This window comes from Arachis ipaensis, chromosome B7 (genome assembly GCF_059453495.1).
Source record: "Arachis ipaensis isolate K30076 ecotype BB chromosome B7, ASM5945349v1, whole genome shotgun sequence".
Lineage (NCBI taxonomy): Eukaryota > Viridiplantae > Streptophyta > Magnoliopsida > Fabales > Fabaceae > Arachis > Arachis ipaensis.
Genome location: NC_142442.1, coordinates 76,237,711 through 76,259,428, shown reverse-complemented (window position 1 = coordinate 76,259,428; position 21,718 = coordinate 76,237,711). Strand labels below are relative to the sequence as shown.

The window sequence follows — 21,718 nt, the reverse complement described above, 5'->3', positions numbered from 1 at the left end:
TATATTTTTATAATTCAATACTTTAAGTTTTAGGAATAAAAGAAATTAATTATATTATCTTATATTTTTATTTAAAGTATTTGATCGAAAACCAATCAATATTTTGATACAACAAATAATGTTTTAATGTAACTTTAAGGATTTAATTAGATTTCAACTTAAATCCCAAAATTCCCAAATTGAAACCCTAACTCTAATTACACTCAAACACACTCCCCCCTCACTTAAGTGAAACCCTAGCTGCCACCCCACACCATCAGCAAACAAAAATAAAACACAAATAATCACACACACCCAGCAAAAGAAAGAAGAAAGAAAAGAAAGGGAAGAGAAGAGAGGGAGCCGCAGGAAGAAGGGAAGAGGAGAAGGAAGAACTCGCCGACCAGTCACGCCCTGCCACCGCGCTAGCTCCTCGCCGTCGTGCTACATCGCCGTCCAAATGAGGAGGAAGGCCACCGCTGCTGCCAGCCCACGCCGTCGTCACCATCGAGGTCTTCATCGTCGCCTTTCATAGAGGTTTGCGAACAGAGGGGAGAGGCGCCGTTCTGCCCAAAGCAACCACGGGAAGGGTCGTCGCCGTCAAGCCCAGCCACTATCGCCACCGTTCGTGCCTCCGTTTCGCTTCGCCAAATCTGTCGCCGTTGACAGGAGAGAAATAGAACGCGCGTGGAGAGAGAAGGGGGTTGTAAGGTGGTTCCGCCACTGTTGGAACTCTGTTGCTGCCATGGCTGTCGTGCATCTGCCGTCAAGAACCACCATTGCCGTCGCCAATGACCACTGCCGGTAAGGGGTTTTAAGTTGGTTTCAGTTCTTTTAGGTTTTAGGAAGATTTTTTACGCTGCATGCTTTTTACAGTCGCCGTCATTGGGGTTTTTGCTCACCGCTGTCACTTGAGGTTATTGTTGGAGCTGCTGTCGGGTCGATTTAGAGTTTTGGTCGCTTCGTTTTGTCATTACATTAAGTATTTATGTTTTGGAAATTCCTGCATTAGTATTCTGTTATGTTGGTTATAAACTCTGAGGTTTGGTAATGTAGGTTCGAGTTCTGATTGTTGCATGACACTTTTAAGTTGTTGTGGTTGTTAAGAGAGTGGTTAGGGACTGAGATTGTGGATGCCGTTGGTTTCGAGTTGAGAGAAAAGGTTCCGTTGACGCGCTTGGGTTATGGTTTCTACGAGTCAAGGTAAGGGCTTTTTATAAAAACTAATTTATTTAAATTGGAATTGTTATAAATTGATATGATGTGCGAAATGCATTCCTGGTGATTATGTAAGACTTATGAACTGTCTGGTTTGTCTTGGATGAATATGGTTGTCTATTTGATTTCACTATTGACTGATTTTATTAAATTGGAAATTTCTGGATTGGTTGATTTGAAATGATTTTGATAGTCTGAAAGTTTGAATTTTGTTGTATTGGAAACTGATTTGGTTTTGAACCCGTTGAAAAGGTTGAGGATTGGTTTGATTGGGACCCGAAAAGGGTGGCAAAGTCCAAGTTTTAGGAGAGATGCTGCCGAAATTTCTATAAAATTCTAGACTTTGTTTGAAATATTATTTTGAAAATAATGAATTATGCTTTGAATCGAATTATTGATAAATGTATTATGTTTGAACTTATTATTAGGAAATTTATTATTTTTTAAAGTAATTTATTTAAGAAAAGAATTATATTTTAAAACTGATTTGAAGATGAAAATTCTCGTGTTTTGGAATTAGATCAAATAAGCATAATTGGAGGAGCTTTAGTGGATTTAAAAGAAACTTGAAGTTCAATTGACTAATTTAACTTTACGATGTTTTAGGAAAAGTTTGAAGTATTCTTTGAAATTTTGATTTAGCAAAACTAAAATAATTTCTGAGCCCTTTAGAAATGCTTCAAATTTTAGAATGAAATTGAAGTTGTTTTTCGGTTTAATTGATTTGGTTTTGGTTTAAATAAGTTAGTTTTAAAATTAGTTTGAAATATTTGGATACATTACTTGGTTTTAGTTTAAATTCTATTTTATTTATTCAAATCAAGAGGCTAAGGTTTTAGAGGTTTTCAATAAAATTAAGGAAATGAGTTAGGTTATTCTCCACTAAAGTCTTGAGACTCTGCTGAGAAATTTTATGACCAAATCCTGATTTAGAATGAATGATTTTGAGTCTTTTAGAAGAGATTTTGAATTTGGCATGATTTTGAAGTTGTTTGGAAGTTTTGAAAAGATGTTGCGAAAAGTAGCTCTGTTTAGAAAAGAAAGTGGACTTGAGAAAAGTGGTTCTTGGTAAGATGTGAACTGAATACGTTTGTTATTTGAAAGTAAATGGGCCAAGAATGATTTTTGAAATAAGATACTGAGTTTGATTGATTGTGGATATTACTGAGATTGTTGATAAGTCACTTGCGCCTAGCAAGGATGGTGGTTAATCCCGCTTGTCGAGGTTGCGGTGCCAGCGTAAGGATGGTGGTTAATCCCGCTTACATGTAGATGTGAGGTCGAAGGCAGAGTATCCCGCTCACATTCTTTTGGGTCACAAGAGTGTGCCCGGCACTATATCCGTGGGTGGTTCCCGTTTATATATTTGTGACTGAGAGTTGACATTCCCATGGGAATGTGTCGGCTTGGCAGTTGAACCGACAATGTGATATTATGGCCAGTAGGATAGACATTCATCATATGCATCTATGTGACAATTGTTTAGCTGTGCATATTGTAATCGGTTTGCCTATGTGAATAATTATGATTAACTGCTAATTGCTATACTTGATGTAACTGCCTTGATTGTGTTTGAACCTCTCTACTTGTGTTTGTGACTGAAATTGGTTGGAGTGCGGTGGGTTGGATGTCGATTGAGTTGTGTGGACCGAAGGCCGTGTTTGATTATGTGATGGACCTGAGGCCGTGGTTGGTATGTGTTTGAAGTCTAGTTCTGTATAAAATATCTCACCGGTTCAGCATAGACTTAATGAACCTATGCTTGGTACAAGATGATCATTTATACAGCTTAGGTAACTTCCTTTATGTTTATGGTCTAGTAAGGTATGAAAAATCAAACTGGTTCAGCATAGACTTACTAAACCTACGCTTGGAACAGGTTGGTCATTCATACTGTCTAGGGAAAAGTTTTAAGATTTTACAAGAAACGAAAAGGTTTTGGATTTTGAGGAATTAACCAAGTTCTCTTTAAAAAGGATTTTTGGATTTTTGAATGTGAACCTATGGTTTTTGAAAAGACACATAAGACGAGCAATGATCATTGTACTTTAAAAATAGTTTTAGTTTAAGTATCTTATTATGGCAATTCTGTAACCCTATAGTGAGAACCAGCAAGGATGATGTTCTCACTCCCTGATAAACCATTATTTTATGGTTTATATTGTGTTTAATTGTGTGGTTTTATCAAATCTTTACCCACTTATTCATATGATTAGCGTACATTTATAATTCCTTCCTAAAAAAATACTTCATGGTTGAAAACTTGCTTCCTAGAGACTTTTAATTATGTATTTTAATTCTCCTTTATTACATTCGATGTCGTGATCTGTGTGCTAAGTGTTTCAGGCTTTATAGGGAATGAATGACTTGGAGATTGGAAAGGAAGCTTGCAAAAATGGAAGGAACACAAGAAATTAAGAAGATGATGACCAGCGAGAAGTGACGCGGACGAATGGCTCACGCGACTGCGCGACATAGAGGAAATTACAGTAACGCGGACGCCTAGCTCACGCGACCGCGCGGATTGGAAACTGCACAAGTGACGCGAAGGCGTGGACGACGCGCACGCGTGGCAAGGAAAAACGCTGGATGACGCGAACGCCTGGATGACGCGATCGCGTGACGTGCGCGATCTGCAGAATCTGCAGAATTCGCTGGGGTGATTTTGGGCCCTGTTTTGACCCAGTTTTCGGCCCAGAAAAGCAGATTAGAGCCAGGGAACATGCAGAGACCAAGGAAAAACATTCATTCCGCATAATTTTAGTTTTAAATCTAATTTTACTCCTCCTCTAGGTTTTCTCTCTACACATTCATAGTTCTTATGATTTTAATTTTATTTTGCTTCTTGGACTGGGATATTGAAAAGAGTTATTACCTCCGCCAAGACTTCATTACTCTAGTTTGTTTTCCTTATTTGTCTCTTACTCTTCTATGTCCTTAATTTATTCATAATTACTATTGGACTATTTTTAGAATTTATTAATACAAAAACTATTTTTATTTTTAATTGATCTTTATTATTATTATCTATAATGTCTTTCTTTATTTCTCTTTATTATTTTGTGAAGTTTACATTCATAATGAGTGAGTAGTTCCATAACTTGATTGGGAGTTAATTGAAAGGAGGACCTTGAGTTGGAATGCTCAAGAGAAAAATTGTAATTGGGTTTATTGTTCGATTGTCCTCTAGTCACTGACACTAATCCTTTCCAAGGGAGAGGATTGGAACTTGTGAATAGAAATAGCTTTCCAACTTGCTTGACTTTCCTCTACCTAGTAAGGGATAACTAAGCAAAACAACCTTCAATCATCAATTAATCTTGAGAGTACTCCAACAAGAATAGGGCTTCCAACTAATCTACTCCTAGTCAAGGTTTTTATTTAAAATTACATAAATTCTCTAATTTAATTTCCTGTTTATCAACTCAACCAGTTTTGAAAACATCTGATTAATAAAATAGGACATCTTTCTGCAACTCGTTGGGAGATGACCTGGGACTCATACTCCCAGTATTTTAATTCTAATTTTGTGACAACCCTTCTAAATTGATGAACGGATTTTCGGTTGGTTAAGAACTGTACTTGCAACGTATCTCTTATAATAATTTCTTAACTCGCCAATTTCCGCCACGTCAATTTTTGGCGCCGTTGCCGGGGAGTTGCAATAGAGTGCTAAGTTATTGATTGGAATTTATTTATTTGTATTTTATTTTATTTTGCTACTATGAGTTGCATGTTTCTTTCGTTAAATGACGCGTTCACTTCCTGATCCAAGCTTGCCAGTATTTGATCCTGAGATTGAAAGAACTATCTCATGAATAAGGCAAGCTCGGTGTCGGTTAGTCCTCTCCGAGAGCGAATCTGAAGCATCACTTGAGGAAGAAACAAGCTCCCTTTCTGCTGATTCGGTTGATTTACGTGCAGGTGACATGGTAGCACCTAGAAGAATTACTATCCAGGAGGCTGGAGCCCCTGATTTCACAATGCAACCGTTTCAAGCGCATCACTCAGCGGTGGCTACAGACTTTGAAATAAAGACTGCACTGCTCAACTTGATGCCTATGTTTCATGGCTTACCTGCTCAAGAGCCTATCAAGAACCTTAGAGATTTCCAAGCAGCCTGTTCTACTGTCAGGCGTGATGGTGCAGATGAAACTTCTATTCTGTTGAAAGCATTCTCGTTCTCTCTTGAGGGAAAGGCGAGAGAGTGGTACTACACTCATGAATAAGGCAAGCTCGGTGTCGGTTAGTCCTCTCCGAGAGCGAATCTGAAGCATCACTTGAGGAAGAAACAAGCTCCCTTTCTGCTGAGTCGGTTGATTTACGTGCAGGTGACATGGTAGCACCTAGAAGAATTACTATCCAGGAGGCTGGAGCCCCTGATTTCACAATGCAACCGTTTCAAGCGCATCACTCAGCGGTGGCTACAGACTTTGAAATAAAGACTGCACTGCTCAACTTGATGCCTATGTTTCATGGCTTACCTGCTCAAGAGCCTATCAAGCACCTTAGAGATTTCCAAGCAGCCTGTTCTACTGTCAGGCGTGATGGTGCAGATGAAACTTCTATTCTGTTGAAAGCATTCTCGTTCTCTCTTGAGGGAAAGGCGAGAGAGTGGTACTACACTCAACCCGCAGTAACTGTTTCTGACTGGGATACACTTAGAAGAGAATTTTTGGAAATATTCTTTCCAGCTGAAGTTACTGATAAACTGAGGAAAGACATTTCCATGATTGTCCAAGACGAATCTAAGACTTTCTATGAATATTGGGAATGCTTCAACAATCTTCTGGAAGCATGCCCCCACCATATGATTGACAAGATAGTGTTGCTCAGCTACGTCACACAGGGCATGAGGCCTCAAGATAAGACCACATTGGAAAGTGCCAGCAATGGGTCTATGAAAAAGTACAAGACCACTGATGAGGCATGGCAATTGATCAGCGACTTAGCTGAATCTACTCGGAATCACAGGCAGAAACAAAGCCGGTCAAAAGCTGTTGCAGAGGTATCTTCTAACAAATAGACTACTGCTCTGACTCAGAGTATATGCGAGATGACCAACTTACTGAGGCAGATGCAATTGAATCAACAACAAGCTCAGCAAGCTCAACCTTCTCCACCGCAGCAAGGCCAACAGTTGGTTCCACAAAGAGTATGCGGGATCTATGCTGATTATAGCCATTATACTGATGAATGTCTGCAGCTTCAGCAGGAAGACAACACTATGGCAGCCACTTATAACTTCTATGATCGCCCCAATCAAGGATACAATCAAGGTGGCAGTTACAACCATGGATGGCAGGACAATTCCAACCAAGGTTAGAGAGATAATTTTAATCAGAGTTGGAGGGACAACTATAATAGAGGAGGCAGAGATAATCAGAGAAATCAGAGGTGGAATAATAACAACAACAGGTAGCAGAACCAGAACCAGCCTTACAGAGCACCTCACCTGAGGCAATCCCAAGGACCACAGAATAACCAACAGCAGACCTCTCAGATCACTTATCCCTCTTCATTTTCTAATGATGAGTTACTACAATCTATTGATCGGAGACAGCAGGCCATGGAAAACAACCTTACTTCTACTCTAAATGGTCTGAACTCTACCTTGCAAGCTCTTGTCTCACAGATTGGATCACTGAATAACTCCAATAACCAGCCTTTGAGCTCCAGTGGAATCCCTTCTCAACCATTACCCAATCCAAAGGGTGGCATCAATGCCATCACCCTAAGGTCCGGAACCACATTGCAAGAGAGAAATCAGGAGGAGCCAAACCCACCAGAACACGCCTCAGCTGAAGAGGTAGTGGAAATAGAAGATGTTGAGGAGGAAGAGGACATACAGGACATGGCTGAAGAAGAAGAAGCTCAATCACAGGAAGAAGCACTAAAGGGCACAGACACTGCAGAAAACGCCATTCCTATTCCATTTCCACAACTTGCAAGGAAGCCCAGGAAGCAGTTGGAACCTGATCCCAAAATGGTAGAAATATTCAAAAAGGTTGAGGTAACTGTTCCCCTTTTTGATGTTATTCAGCAGGTACCTAAATACGCAAAGTTTCTAAAAGATTTATGTATACATAAAGACAAAATTAATGAATTAGAAACTATTCCTTTAGGTAGTTCTATATCTGCTTTAATGGGAGGTATACCTGAAAAGTGTAGTGATCCAGTTCCATGTATGGTTACTTGTACTATTGTGGTGTGGTATTTTCTGACTGCATGTGTGATTTAGGAGCTTGTGTGAGTATAATGCCTTTGTCTATATATGATATTTTGAGGCTCACTCCCTTAAAAAGGTCGGCAGCTCGTTTTGTGTTAGCAGATAAAAGCATTATTACAGTGGTTGGAGTTGCTGAAGATGTATTAGTGGGCATTAAGGGGCTCACATTTCCCATTGATTTTTATATCCTGAAGATGCCCCAAAATGACTCAGAGAAGTCATCGTCAATCCTACTCGGAAGACCATTCCTGAAGACCTCGAAGTTCAAATTGGATGCTTTTTCAGGAACATACTCTTTTGAAATAGACGGCTGAGTAGTAAGCTTCAATCTGAATGGAGTTATGAAGCACCCTCCGGAAGATCATTCTATCCTCCATTGTGACATCATAGATGAAACTGTGGCTGAAGTTCACCAGGAGGAGTTCAAAGAGAAGTACATAGGACAAGGTCCGACTGTGGGGACACTTTCTGAGGATAATGAAAGTACTTTACCATTGTCACCAGCTCCAGACAATCCAAAGCCTGGCCATGAGCAGAAGTTAGAATTAAAACCCCTCCCTCCACACCTCAAATATGCTTACCTTGAGAACAAGCAGAAGTTTCCAATTATCATTGCAAGGGAACTCACTTCTCAACAAGAAGAGCAGTTACTTAGTGTGCTGAGGAGGCACAAGAAGGCAATTGGGTGGAGTTTGGCAGACATAGTAGGCATTAACCCTCAAGTTTGTGAATACAGGATATTTTTAGAAGAGGGAGCAAGGCCTGTTCGTCAACCCCAGAGAAGACTGAACCCCACTATCTTAGAGGTTGTCAAGAAGGAAGTGACCAGACTACTGGAGGCAGATATCATCTACCCCATCTCAGACAGTGAATCGGTAAGCCCAGTACAAGTGGTGCCCAAGAAGTCTGGAGTCACTACAGTGAAGAATGAGCATGGAGAGCTCATAGCAACCAGAGTACAGAACGCCTGGAGGGTCTGCATTGATTACAGGCGCCTAAACCAGGCCACTCGTAAGGATCACTATCCTCTTCCATTCATTGATCAAATTCTAGATCGCCTATCAGGTAAATCACATTATTGCTTTTTAGATGGTTACACAGGCTATTTCCAGATTCATATAGCTCCTAAAGATCAGGAGAAGACCACTTTTACATGTCTTTTTGGGACTTATGCTTATAACAGAATGCTCTTTGGCTTGTGCAATGCACCAGCTACTTTCCAAAGGTGTATGATGAGTCTTTTCTCTGATCTTATTGAGGACTGTATGGAGGTTTTTATGGATGATTTTAGCATTTATGGTGATTCCTTTAATCTTTGCTTGGATAGTTTATTTAGAGTATTAGATAGATATGTCAGTACAAACCTTGTATTGAATTTTGAAAAATGTCACTTTATGGTAAGACAAGGTATTGTACTAGGACATGTTGTGTCCAATACTGGCATTTCTGTAGATCCAGCAAAGGTGGATGTTATTTCTAGTTTACCTTACCCCTCCTCTGTGAGGGAAGTCCGTTCGTTCCTTGGCCATGCAGGTTTTTACCCGAGATTCATTAAGGACTTTAGTAAGGCAGCACTTCCCTTATCCAGACTACTGCAGAAAGATATTGAGTTTGAGTTCAGTGAGGATTGCAAACACGCGTTTGATAAGTTGAAGACTACCCTGACACAAGCTCCAATTGTGAGAGGACCTGACTGGAGCCAGCCATTTGAGATCATGTGTGATGCTTCCAACCATGCAGTAGGAGCAGCACTGGCTCAGCGTGAAGGTAAGGACCCCTTTGTAATTGCTTATGCGTCTAAGACTTTAGACGCTGCTCAGTCTAATTACACTACTACTGAGAAAGAGCTTCTTGCTATTATTTTTGCTCTGGATAAATTCCGAGCCTATTTACTTGGTACGAAAGTAGTAGTGTACTCGGACCACGCAGCTCTAAAGTATTTATTAGCTAAAAAAGAATCTAAACCAAGGCTTATATGTTGGATATTGCTACTACAAGAATTTGATTTAGAAATTAAGGATAGGAGTGGTAACCAGAATCTAGTGGCAGACCACTTGAGTCGCCTTGAGCACATTAAGGATAACTCCACTCCTATAGCTGATAATTTCCCTTTTGATAACCTGCAAGCAGTATCTGAGGTAGTCCCTTGGTATGCACCTGTAGCTAATTATCTAGTTAGCCGCACTTTTGCTCCAAACTTTACTAAGCATCAAAGAGACAAGCTGAAAAGCGAGTCTAAATATTATATATGGGATGACCCGTATTTATGGAGATGTGGCGCTGACCAGGTAATTAGACGGTGTGTGCCTCAATCAGAATTTCAGTCCATTTTAGAGGCCTGCCACTCATCTGAGAGTGGAGGACATTTTGGCCCTCAAAGAACGGCTAGAAAAATTTTAGACTGTGGATTCTGGTGGCCTACTCTTTTTAGAGACGCTGCTGAATTTTGTAAATCTTGTTTCCCATGCCAAAAATTTGGTAATATATCCAAGAGGGATGAGATGCCTCAACAAATTATGCTTTTCTGTGAAATTTTTGATGTTTGGGGCATTGACTTCGTGGGTCCATTTCCAAATTCTAATGGTTACTTTTATATATTGTTAGCGGTGGATTACGTTTCTAAATGGGTGGAAGCAATTCCTACCCGCACTGATGATGCTAACACTGTTGTTTCCTTTGTTAAAAACTATATTATTTGTCGCTTTGGATCACCACGAGCAATCGTGAGCGATCAAGGCACCCATTTTTATAACAGGAGACTAACAGGATTACTGAAGAAGCATGGGATAATTCATAAAGTAGCAACAGCCTACCATTCTCAGACTAATGTGCAAGCCGAGGTGTCTAACAGAGAGATAAAGCACATATTGCAGAAGATAGTCAAACCTCATAGAAGAGACTGGAGCACCAGGCTACAAGATGCACTTTGGGCATCTAGAACAGCATACAAGACACCCATTGGGATGAGTCCCTTCCGCTTAGTTTATGGAAAAGCCTATTATCTCCTAGTTGAAGTAGAGCACAAAGCCTTTTGGGCAGTAAAGGAGTGCAACATGGGATTTGAGACAGCCGGAGCTGAAAGAAAGTTGCAACTGCAAGAATTAGAAAGCCTTCGCCTAGAAGCTTATGAGAACTTAAGGCTGTACAAGGAAAAGGTGAAGGCTGTACATGATAAGCACATCAAGAGGAGAGAGTTCCAACCTGGGGACTTGGTCCTCCTTTACAAATCTAGACTGAGGCTCATGCCAGGCAAGTTGAGATCAAGATGGGAAGGTCCATATAGAGTAGAGAAGGCTAAGCAGTACAGAGTTTTTCACCTAAGTCATCCTTCAAGCTCTGAATTCATCAAAGTTAACGGACATCGTTTAAAGCTATATCATGGCAAGAAGATGAAGAAAAACAAGGAGCTCGAGATCTTCCTCTTGGAGGATCCAACCATAGCTGAAGACTGAGCTAGTGGAGCGTCCAACTTACGGACGTTAAAGCAAAGTGCTAGGTGGAAGACAACCCACCATGGTATGATCATTTCCTTCTTTTTATTTCTTTTTTATTTCTTAGTTTTCTTTAGCAATAACTCTTCTCAGTACCAGTGCCTATAGTTTGCATATGTATTTGCATATTGCACAAAAATAAAAAATTTTCGCACGCGACGCGACCGCATTACCAACGCGTCCACGTCACAGGTGAGTAAGAAAGAAAAAGAAATCGAACAGAGAGTCACGCGAGAGCATGGCCGGAGGCGTGCCTATGGCACAAATCGCCCCACGCGACCGCGTCGCTGACGCGTCCGCGTCATGTGGGAGAATTGCCTTCCACGCATCCGCGTCACCCACGCGGACGCGTGACCTAAAAATCAACGTAAAAGAGGGTGCATGGCAGAAAGTTGTACTAGAGTGGGGCTGGATTGGTGCTGGACGCACAGTCCCTACCACGCAAACGCATACCCCACGCGTCCGCGTCATCTCCCGAAATTGGCCGCCCACGCGACCGCGTCAACCATGCAATCGCGTCACCCAAAAATTTGGCAATAATGAGTTTTGAACAGGGAGTTGTGCGAGTGCGAGGCTGCCCTCGCGCCACTCACACCGATCATGTCACGCGTCCACATGACCGATGCGACCGCGTCGACCCATCTAAGCGCCACTTGCGCGAACGTGTACCCCACGCGTCCGTGTCGCTTGCGCCGTACAGATTAACCTAATCTACCAAAATATCTTATCTTTTTCTTCCCCAAATCCTAATTTTTCTTTTCCCTTCTTCTTCCCCCTCCCTTTCCTTCCTTCTTCCTTCTTTCTCACTGGTGCACAAAATTGTGATCTCAGGCAACGGCGCCAAAAACTCTATACGCACGTCTTAATAAATCATTTTTCATTCACAACTTCGATACAACTAACCAGCAAGTGCACTGGGTCGTCCAAGTAATAAAACCTTACGTGAGTAAGGGTTGATCCCACGGAGATTGTTGGTATGAAGCAAGCTATGGTCACCTTGTAAATCTCAATCAGGCGGATATCAAATAGTTATGGAGTTTTCGAAAATAGATAATAAATAGACAGAAAATAAAGATAAAAATACTTATGTATATCATTGGTGAGAATTTTAGATAAAGGTATAGAGATGCTTTCGTCCCTCTGAACTTCTGCTTTCCTGCTGTCTTCATCCAATCAGTCCTATTCCTTTCTATGGCTGGCTTTATGTAAGGACATCACCATTGTCAATGGCAACTTTTCATCCTCTCTGTGAAAATGGTCCGATGCGCTGTCACTGCATGGCTAATCATCTGGAGGCATTACCGTGGTCAATGGCTGCTTCCTATCCTCTTGTGAAAATGGTCCAAATGCTCTGTCACAGTACGGCTAATCATCTGAGGTTCTCGATCATAATGGAATAGGATTCACCCTCCTTTTGCGTCTGTCACTATGCCCAGCACTCGCGAGTTTGAAGCTCGTCACAGTCATTCAATCCCAGAATCCTACTCGGAATACCACAGACAAGGTTTAGACTTTTCGGATTCTCATGAATGCCGCCATCAATCTAGCTTATACCACGAAGATTCTGATTAAGAGATCCAAGAGATACTCATTCAATCTAAGGTAGAACGAAAGTGGTTGTCAGGCACGCATTCATAGGGAATGATGATGATTGTCACGTTCATCACATTCATATTGAAGTACGAATGAATATCTTAGAAGCGGAATAAGTTGAATTGAATAGAAAAACAGTAGTACTTTGCATTAATTCATGAGGAATAGTAGAGCTCCACACCTTAATCTATGGAGTGTAGAAACTCTACCGTTGAAAATACATAAGTGAAAGGTCCAGGCATGGCCGAATGGCCAGCCCCCAAAGCGAGATCACAGGATCAAAAATACAATCCAAGATCTTCCAAAAGATCATAAGATGTCAAATACACTAGTAAAAAGTCCTATTTATACTAAACTAGTTACTAGGGTTTACAGAAGTAAGTAATTGATGCATAAATCCACTTCCGGGGCCCACTTGGTGTGTGCTTGGGCTGAGCTTGAAGTTTACACATGGAGAGGTCATTCTTGGAGTTGAACACCAGTTTGTAACGTATTTCTGGCGTTCAACTCTGGCTTGTAACGTGTTTCTGGCGTTTAACTCCAGACAGCAGCGTAGAACTGGCGTTCAACGCCCTTTTACGTCGTCTAAACTCAGCCAAAGTATAGACTATTATATATTGCTGGAAAGCCCTGGATGTCTACTTTCCAACGCAATTAAAAGCGCGCCATTTTGAGTTCTGTAGCTCCAGAAAATCCACTTTGAGTGCAGGGAGGTCAGAATCCAACAGCATCATCAGTCCTTCTTCAACCTCTGAATCTGATTTTTGCTCAAGTCCCTCAATTTCAGCCAGAAAATACCTGAAATCACAGAAAAACACACAAACTCATAGTAAAGTCCAGAAATGTGAATTTAACATAAAAAATAATAAAAACATCCCTAAAAGTAACTAGATTCTACTAAAAACATACTAAAAACAATGCCAAAAAGCGTATAGATTATCCGCTCATCACAACACCAAACTTAAATTGTTGCTTGTCCCCAAGCAACTGAAAATCAAATAGGATAAAAAGAAGAGAATATACTATAAATTCCAAACTATCAATGAAACATAGCTCCAATAAGATAAGCGGGACTTGTAGCTTTTTGCCTCTTGAATAGTTTTGGCATCTCACTTCATCCATTGAAGTTCAGAATGATTGGCATCTATAGGAACTCAGAGTTTAGATAGTGTTATTGATTCTCCTAGTTCATTATGTTGATTCTTGAACACAGCTACTTTATGAGTCTTGGCCGTGGCCCTAAGCACTTTGTTTTCTAGTATTACCACCGGATACATAAATGCCACAGACACATAACTGGGTGAACCTTTTCAGATTGTAACTCAACTTTGCTAAAGTCACCAATTAGAGGTGTCCAGGGTTCTTAAGTACACTCTTTTTTTGCTTTAGACCTTGACTTTAACCGCTCAGTCTCAAGTTTTCACTTGACACCTTCACGCCACAAGCACATGGTTAGGGACAACTTAGTTTAGCCGCTTAGGCCGGGATTTTATTCCTTTAGGCCCTCCTATCCACTGATGCTCAAAGCCTTGGGATCCTTTTTATTACCCTTGCCTTTTGGTTTTAAGGGCTATTGGCTTTTTGCTCTTGCCTTTTGGTTTTAAGAGCTTTTGGCTTTTTCTGCTTGCTTTTTCTTTCTATTTTTTTTTTTTTTTGCTTTTTTTTTTCTGCAAGCTTTGTTCTTTGCTGCTTTTTCTTGCTTCAAGAATCATTTTTATGATTTTTCAGATTATCAAATAACATGTCTCTTTGTCATCATTCTTTCAAGAGCCAACATATTTAACATTCATAAACAACAACTTCAAAAGACATATGCACTGTTCAAGCATTCATTCAGAAAACAAGAAGCATTGTCACCACATCAATATAATTAAACTAAGTTCAAGGATAAATTCGAAACTCATGTACTTCTTGTTCTTTTGAATTAAAACATTTTTCATTTAAGAGAGGTGATGGATTCATAGGACATTCATAACTTTAAGACAAAGTTACTAAATACTAATGATCATGTAATAAGACACAAACATGGATAAGCACTTAACATAAAGAAAACGAAAAATAGAGAATGTAAGAACAAGGAATAAATCCACCTTAGTGATGGTGGTGTTTCCTTCTTGAGGAACCAATGATGTCCTTGAGCTCTTCTATGTCTCTTCCTTGTCTTTGTTGCTCCTCCCTCATTGCTTTTTGATCTTCTCTAATTTCATGAAGGATGATGGAGTGCTCTTGATGTTCCACCCTTAATTGTCCCATGTTGGAACTTAATTCTCCTAGGGAGGTGTTGATTTGCTCCAAATAGTTTTGTGGAGGAAAATGTATTTGAGGCATCTCCAGGATCTCATGGTGATGAGCTTCATGCGTTTCTTGAGCTCCATGAATGGGCTCTCTTGTTTGCTCCATCCTTTTCTTAGTGATGGGCTTCTCTTCCTCAATGGGAATGTCTCCTTCTATATCAATCCCAGCCGAATTGCATAGATAGCAAATGAGGTGAGGAAAAGCTAACCTTGACATAGTGGAGGACTTGTCAGCCACTTTGTAGAGTTCTTGAGGTATAATCTCATGAACCTCCACCTCTTCTCCAATCATGATGCTATGGATCATGATGGCCCGGTCTATAGTAACTTCAGACCGGTTGCTAGTGGGAATGATTGAGCGTTGAATGAACTCCAACCATCCTCTAGCTACAGGCTTAAGGTCCAGTCTTCTCAGTTGAACCGGTTTGCCTTTTGAGTCAATCTTCCATTGAGCTCCTTCCACACATATGTCCATGAGGACTTGGTCCAACCTTTGATCAAAGTTGACTCTCCTTGTGTAGGGGCGTGCGTTCTCTTCCATCATTGGCAAGTTGAACGCCAACCTTACATTTTCCGGACTAAAATCTAAGTAATTCCCCCGAACCATGGTGAGATAATTCTTTGGGTTCGGGTTCTTACTTTGATCATGGTTCCTTGTGATCCATGCATTAGCATAGAACTCTTGAACCATTAGAATTCTGACTTGTTGGATGGGGTTTCTTAGAACTTCCCAACCTCTTCTATGGATCTCATGTCGGATCTTCGGATACTCATTTCTCTTGAGTTTGAAAGGGACCTCGGGGATCACCTTCTTCTTGGCCACAACATCATAGAAGTGGTCTTGATGAGCTTTGGAGATGAATCTTTCCATCTCTCATGTCTCGGAGGTGGAAGCTTTTGTCTTCCCTTTCCCTTTTCTAGAGGATTCTCCGGTCTTAGGTTCCATCAATGGTAATGGAAAAACAAAAAACTTATGCTTTTACCACACCAAACTTAGAATTTTGCTCGCCCTCGAGCAAGAGAAGAAAGAATAGATGAAGAAGAAGAAGAAAATATGGAGGAGAGGAGGGAGAAGTGTATTCGGCCAAGAAAAGAAGAGAGGGTGGTGTGGTGTAAAAATGAGGAAGAATGGAGGGCTATATATAGGGAAGGGAGGGTGGTAAGGATCGGCCATATGGGGTGGGTTTGGGTGAGAAATTGGTTTTGAATTTTGAAGGTAGGTAGAGTTTATGAGGTAGGTTTATGGGGAAGAGTGGATGGATGTGAGTGGTGAAGTAGTGATAGGGAAGAGAGATTGAGGTGATTGGTGAAGAGTTTTGGGGAAGAGTGTTTATTGGGAAGAGAGGATGAACATTGAGAAGAGGGAAGAGAGTGAGTGGTGGTAGGTGGGGATCCTGTGGGGTCCATAGATCCTGAGGTGTCAAGAAATTGCATCCCTGCACCCATTAGGCATGTAAAATGCCTTTGCATCCAATTCTGCCGTTTAAACGCCGAATTGATGCTTGTTCTGGGCGTTCAGCGCCCAGATGCAGCATATTTCTGGCGTTGAACGCCAGCCAGATGCTTGTTTCTGGCGTTCAGTGCCAGCTCTTCCTCAGTGTGCATTTCTGGCGTCTGAACGCCAGGATGCTGCCTGTTTCTAGCGTTCAATGCCAGAAACATGCTCTGTTCTGGCGTTGAACGCCAGACAGATGCTCCTTACTGGCGTTTAAACGCCAGTGAGATCCTCCTCCAGAGTGTGATTTTTCTTCTGCTATTTTTGATTCTGTTTTCAATTTTTATATTTATTTTATGACTCCACATGATCATGAACCTATTAAAACATGAAATAACAATAAAAATAAAATAAGATAAATAAAAATTGGGTTGCCTCCCAACAAGCGCTTCTTTAATGTCAATAGCTTGACAGTGGGCTCTCATGGAGCCTCACAGATGTTCAGAGCATTGTTGAGACTCCCCAACACCAAACTTAGAGTTTGGATATGGGAGTTCAACACCAAACTTAGAGTTTGGTTGTGGCCTCCCAACACCAAACTTAGAGTTTGACTATGGGGGCTCTGGTTGACTCTGTTATGAGAGAAGCTTACTGTGCCTCTTTCCCATGTTTACAGAAGGATGTCCTTGAGTTTTAAACTCAAGGGAGTCCTCATTCAATTGAAGGACTAATTCACCTCTGTCAACATCAATCACAGCTCTTGTTGTGGCTAGGAAGGGTCTTCCAAGGATGATGAATTCATCCTCATCCTTCCCAGTATCTAGGATTATGAAATCAGCAGGGATGTAAAGGCCTTCAACCTTTACTAATATGTCCTCTACTTGTCCATAAGCCTGTTTTCTGGAATTGTCTGCCATCTCTAATGAGATTTTAGCAGCTTGTACCTCAAAGATTCCCAGTTTCTCCATTATAGAGAGTGGCATGAGGTTTATTCCTGACCCAAGGTCACATAGAGCCTTTTTAAAGGTCATGGTGCCTATGGTACAAGGTATTAGGAACTTTCCAGGATCCTGTTTCTTCTTAGGCAATCTCAGTTGATCCAATGCATTTAGTTCATTGGTGAACAGGGGAGGTTCATCTCCCCAAGTCTCTTTACCAAATAAATTGGCATTTAGCTTCATGATTGCACCAAGGAACTTAGCAACTTGCTCTTCAGTAACATCTTCATTCTCTTCAGAAGAAGAATAATCTTCAGAGCTCATGAATGGGATAAGGAGGTTCAATGGAATCTCTATGGTCTCTAGATGAGTCTCAGATTCCTTTGGTTCCTCAGAGGGAAACTCCTTATTGATCACTGGATGTCCCAGGAGGTCTTCCTCACTGGGATTCACGTTCTCAACCTTCCTCTCTAGGTTTGGCCATGTTGTTCATGTCAATGGCCTTGCACTCTCCTTTTGAATTTTCTTCTCTTTTGCTTGGGAGAGTACTAGGAGGGGTTTTAGTGATTCTTTTACTCAGCTGGCCCACTTGTGCTTCCAAATTTCTAATGGAGGACCTTGTTTCATTCATGAAACTCACAGTGGCCTTAGATAGATCAGAGACTAAATTTGCTAAATTAGAGGTATTTTGTTCAGAGTTCTCTGTCTGTTGCTGAGTGGATGATGGAAAAGGTTTACTGTTGTTAAACCTATTTCTTCCACCATTATTAAAGCCTTGTTGAGGCTTTTGTTGATCCTTCCATGAGAAATTTGGATGATTTCTCCATGATGAGTTATAGGTGTTTCCATAAGGTTCACCTAAGTAATTTACCTCTGCTATTGCAAGGTTCTCAGGATCATAGGCCTCTTCTTCAGAAGGCGCCTCTTGAGTACTATTGGATGCAGCTTGCATTCCATTCAGACTCTGAAAAATCATATTGACTTGCTGAGTCAATATTTTATTCTGAGCCAATATGGCATTCAGAGTATCAATTTCAAGAACTCTCTTCTTCTGAGGCGTCCCATTACTCACAGGATTCCTCTCAGAATTGTACATAAACTGGTTATTAGCAACTATGTCAATGAGTTCTTGAGCTTCTGCAGGCGTTTTCTTTAGGTGAATGGATCCACCTGCAGAAGTATCCAATGACATCTTAGCTAATTCAGACAGACCATCATAGAATATATCCAAGATGGTCCATTCTGAAAGCATGTCAGAAGGACACTTTTTGGTCAGTTGCTTGTATCTCTCCCAAGCTTCATAGAGGGATTCACCTTCTTTTTGTCTGAAGGTTTGAACATCCACTCTAATCTTGCTCAGCTTTTGAGGAGGAAAGAATTTGGCTAAGAAAGCCGTGACCAGCTTATCCCAAGAGTTCAGGCTATCTTTGGGTTGAGAGTCCAACCACACTCTAGCTCTGTCTCTTACAGCAAAAGGGAAAAGCATGAGCCTGTAGACTTCAGGATCTACTCCATTAGTCTTAACAGTATCACAGATCTGCAAAAATTCAGTTAAGAACTGAAAAGGATCTTCAGATGGAAGTCCATGGAACTTGCAGTTCTGCTGCATCAGAGAAACTAATTGAGGTTTCAGCTCAAAATTGTTTGCTCCAATGGTAGGGATGGAGATGCTTCTTCCATGTAAATTGGAATTAGGTGCAGTAAAGTCACCAAGCATCCTCCTTGCATTATTATTATTTTCGGCTGCCATCTCCTCTTCTTGTTCGAAAATTTCTGAAAGGTGCTTGCTGGATTGTTGTAATTTAGCTTCTTTTAATTTCCTCTTCAGAGTCCTTTCAGGTTCTAGATCTACTTCAACAAGAATGTTCTTGTCCTTGCTCCTGCTCATATGAAAAAGAGGGAACAGAAAAATAATAATAATAGGGATCCTTTTTACCAGGTGTAGAGGTTCCCTTATGTGAGTAGAAGAAAAGAAGAAGAGAAAATCTGAACTCAGAGAGAGAGGGTTCGGATTTTTGGTGAGTGGGGGAGAGATGTTACTAGATGAATAAATAAATAGAAGGAGATGAGAGAGAAAGAGGATTTTCGAAAATAATTTTTGAAAAAAAGTTAGTGATTTTCGAAAATAGTTTTTTTTTTTTGAAAAAGGTTAGTAATTTTCGAAAATTAAAATTAAAAATTAAAATAATTAGTTAATTAAAAAGAATTTTTGAAAAAGAGGGAGATATTTTCGAAAATTAGAGAGAGAGAGTTAGTTAGGTAGTTTTGAAAAAGATAAGAAACAAACACAAAGTTAGTTAGTTAGTTGAAACAAATTTGAAAATCAATTTTTGAAAAGATAAGAAGATAAGAAGTTAGAAAAGACATTTTAAAATCAAATTTTTGAAAAAGATAAGATAAGAAGATATTTTTAAAAAGATATGATTGAAATTAGTTTTGAAAAAGATTTGATTTTTAAAATCACAATTAATGACTTGATTCACAAGAAATCACAAGATATGATTCTAGAACTTAAAGTTTGAATCTTTCTTAACAAGTAAGTAACAAACTTGAAATTTTTGAATCAAAACATTAATTATTGATGATATTTTCGAAAATATGATGTAAAATTAAGAAAAAGATTTTTTAAAAGTATTTTTAAAATTTTCGAAAATAAATAAGAAAAATGAAAAAGATATGATTTTTGAAAAAGATTTTGAAAAAGATAAGATTTTTAAATTGAAAATTTGATTTGACTCATAAGAAATAATTGAATTTTAAAAAGTTTTGAAAAAGTCAATCCAAATTTTCGAAATTTATGAGTGAAAAAGTGAAAGATATTTTTTTTTTTGAATTTTTAATGATGAGAGAGAAAAACATGAAAAAGACTCAATGCATGAAAATTTTGGATCAAAACAATGAATGCATGCAAGAATGCTATGAATGTCAAGATGAACACCAAGAACACTTTGAAGATCAAGATGAACACCAAGAACTTATTTTTGAAAAATTTTTTATGCAAAGAAAACATGCAAGACACCAAACTTAGAAATCTTTAATGCTTAGACACTAAGAATTCAAGAATGCATATGAAAAATACCATACAACACAAAACAATATAATATGAAGATCAATCAAGAAGGTTTTATCAAGAACAACTTGAAGATCATGATGAATGCAATGCATGAATGCAATTTTCGAAAAATGCAAGATGAGTATGCAATTGACACCAAACTTAAAAATTGACTCAAGACTCAAACAAGAAACACAAAATATTTTTGATTTTTATGATTTTATTAATTTTTTTTTGTAATTTTTCGAAAATTATTTGTAAAAGAAAAATAAGGATTCCAAAATTTTTAATATGAATTTTAGGAATCGTGTACTCTTAGTCTAAAGCTCCAATCTGAGGGTTAGGCATGGCTTACTAGCCAGCCAAGCTTTAGAAGATATTGATACTTTCCATGTATAGAGCAACTAAGTGTGTGAAGATCAACAAGCTCTTGTGATGATAGGTTGAAATCCCAGTCCAAAAGATTAGACACGGCTTACAGCCAGCCAGGATTCAACAAATCATCATGAAACACTAGAATTCATTCTTAAAAATTCTGAAGAAAAATATAATTTTGAAAAGATTTATAATTTTTTTTCGAAAATAAAGGAAAAATTTTTTGAAAAATTTTTTGAAAATATTTTTGAAAACAAAATAAGAAGAAAATTACCCAATCTGAGCAACACGATGAACCGTTAGTTGTCCAAACTTGAACAATCCCCGGCAACGGCGCCAAAAACTTGGTGCACGAAATTGTGACCTCAGGCAACAGCGCCAAAAACTCTGTACGCACGTCTTAATAAATCGTTTTTCATTCACAACTTCGATACAACTAACCAGCAAGTGCACTAGATCGTCCAAGTAATAAAACCTTACGTGAGTAAGGGTCGATCCCACGGAGATTGTTGGTATGAAGCAAGCTATGGTCACCTTGTAAATCTCAGTCAAGCGGATATCAAATAGTTATGGAGTTTTCGAAAATAGATAATAAATAGACAGAAAATAAAGATAGAAATACTTATGTATATCATTGGTGAGATTTTCAGATAAAGGTATAGAGATGCTTTCGTCCCTCTGAACTTCTGCTTTCCTGCTGTCTTCATCCAATCAGTCCTACTCCTTTCTATGGCTGGCTTTATGTAAGGACATCACCATTGTCAATGGCTACTTTTCATCCTCTCTGTGAAAATGGTCCGATGCGCTATCACTGCATGGCTAATCATCTGGAGGCATCACCGTGGTCAATGGCTGCTTCCTATCCTCTTGTGAAAATGGTCCAAATGCTCTGTCACAGCATGGCTAATCATCTGAGGTTCTCGATCATACTGGAATAGGATTCACCCTCCTTTTGCGTCTGTCACTATGCCCAGCACTCGCGAGTTTGAAGCTCGTCACAGTCATTCAATCCCAGAATCCTACTCGGAATACCACAGACAAGGTTTAGACTTTCCGGATTCTCATGAATGCCGCCATCAATCTAGGTTATACCACGAAGATTCTGATTAAGAGA

At 39.7% G+C, this 21,718-nt stretch overlaps 1 non-coding gene across 1 annotated transcript; it reads left to right on the top strand.

Moving 5' to 3' along the window:
* The first annotated feature begins 18,424 nt into the window (after positions 1 to 18,424).
* LOC148553038 (small nucleolar RNA R71) lies at positions 18,425 to 18,531 on the top strand. The gene has a single exon (XR_015893796.1). It is a non-coding gene; the product is annotated as a small nucleolar RNA R71 (small nucleolar RNA).
* Positions 18,532 to 21,718: the final 3,187 nt, after the last annotated feature.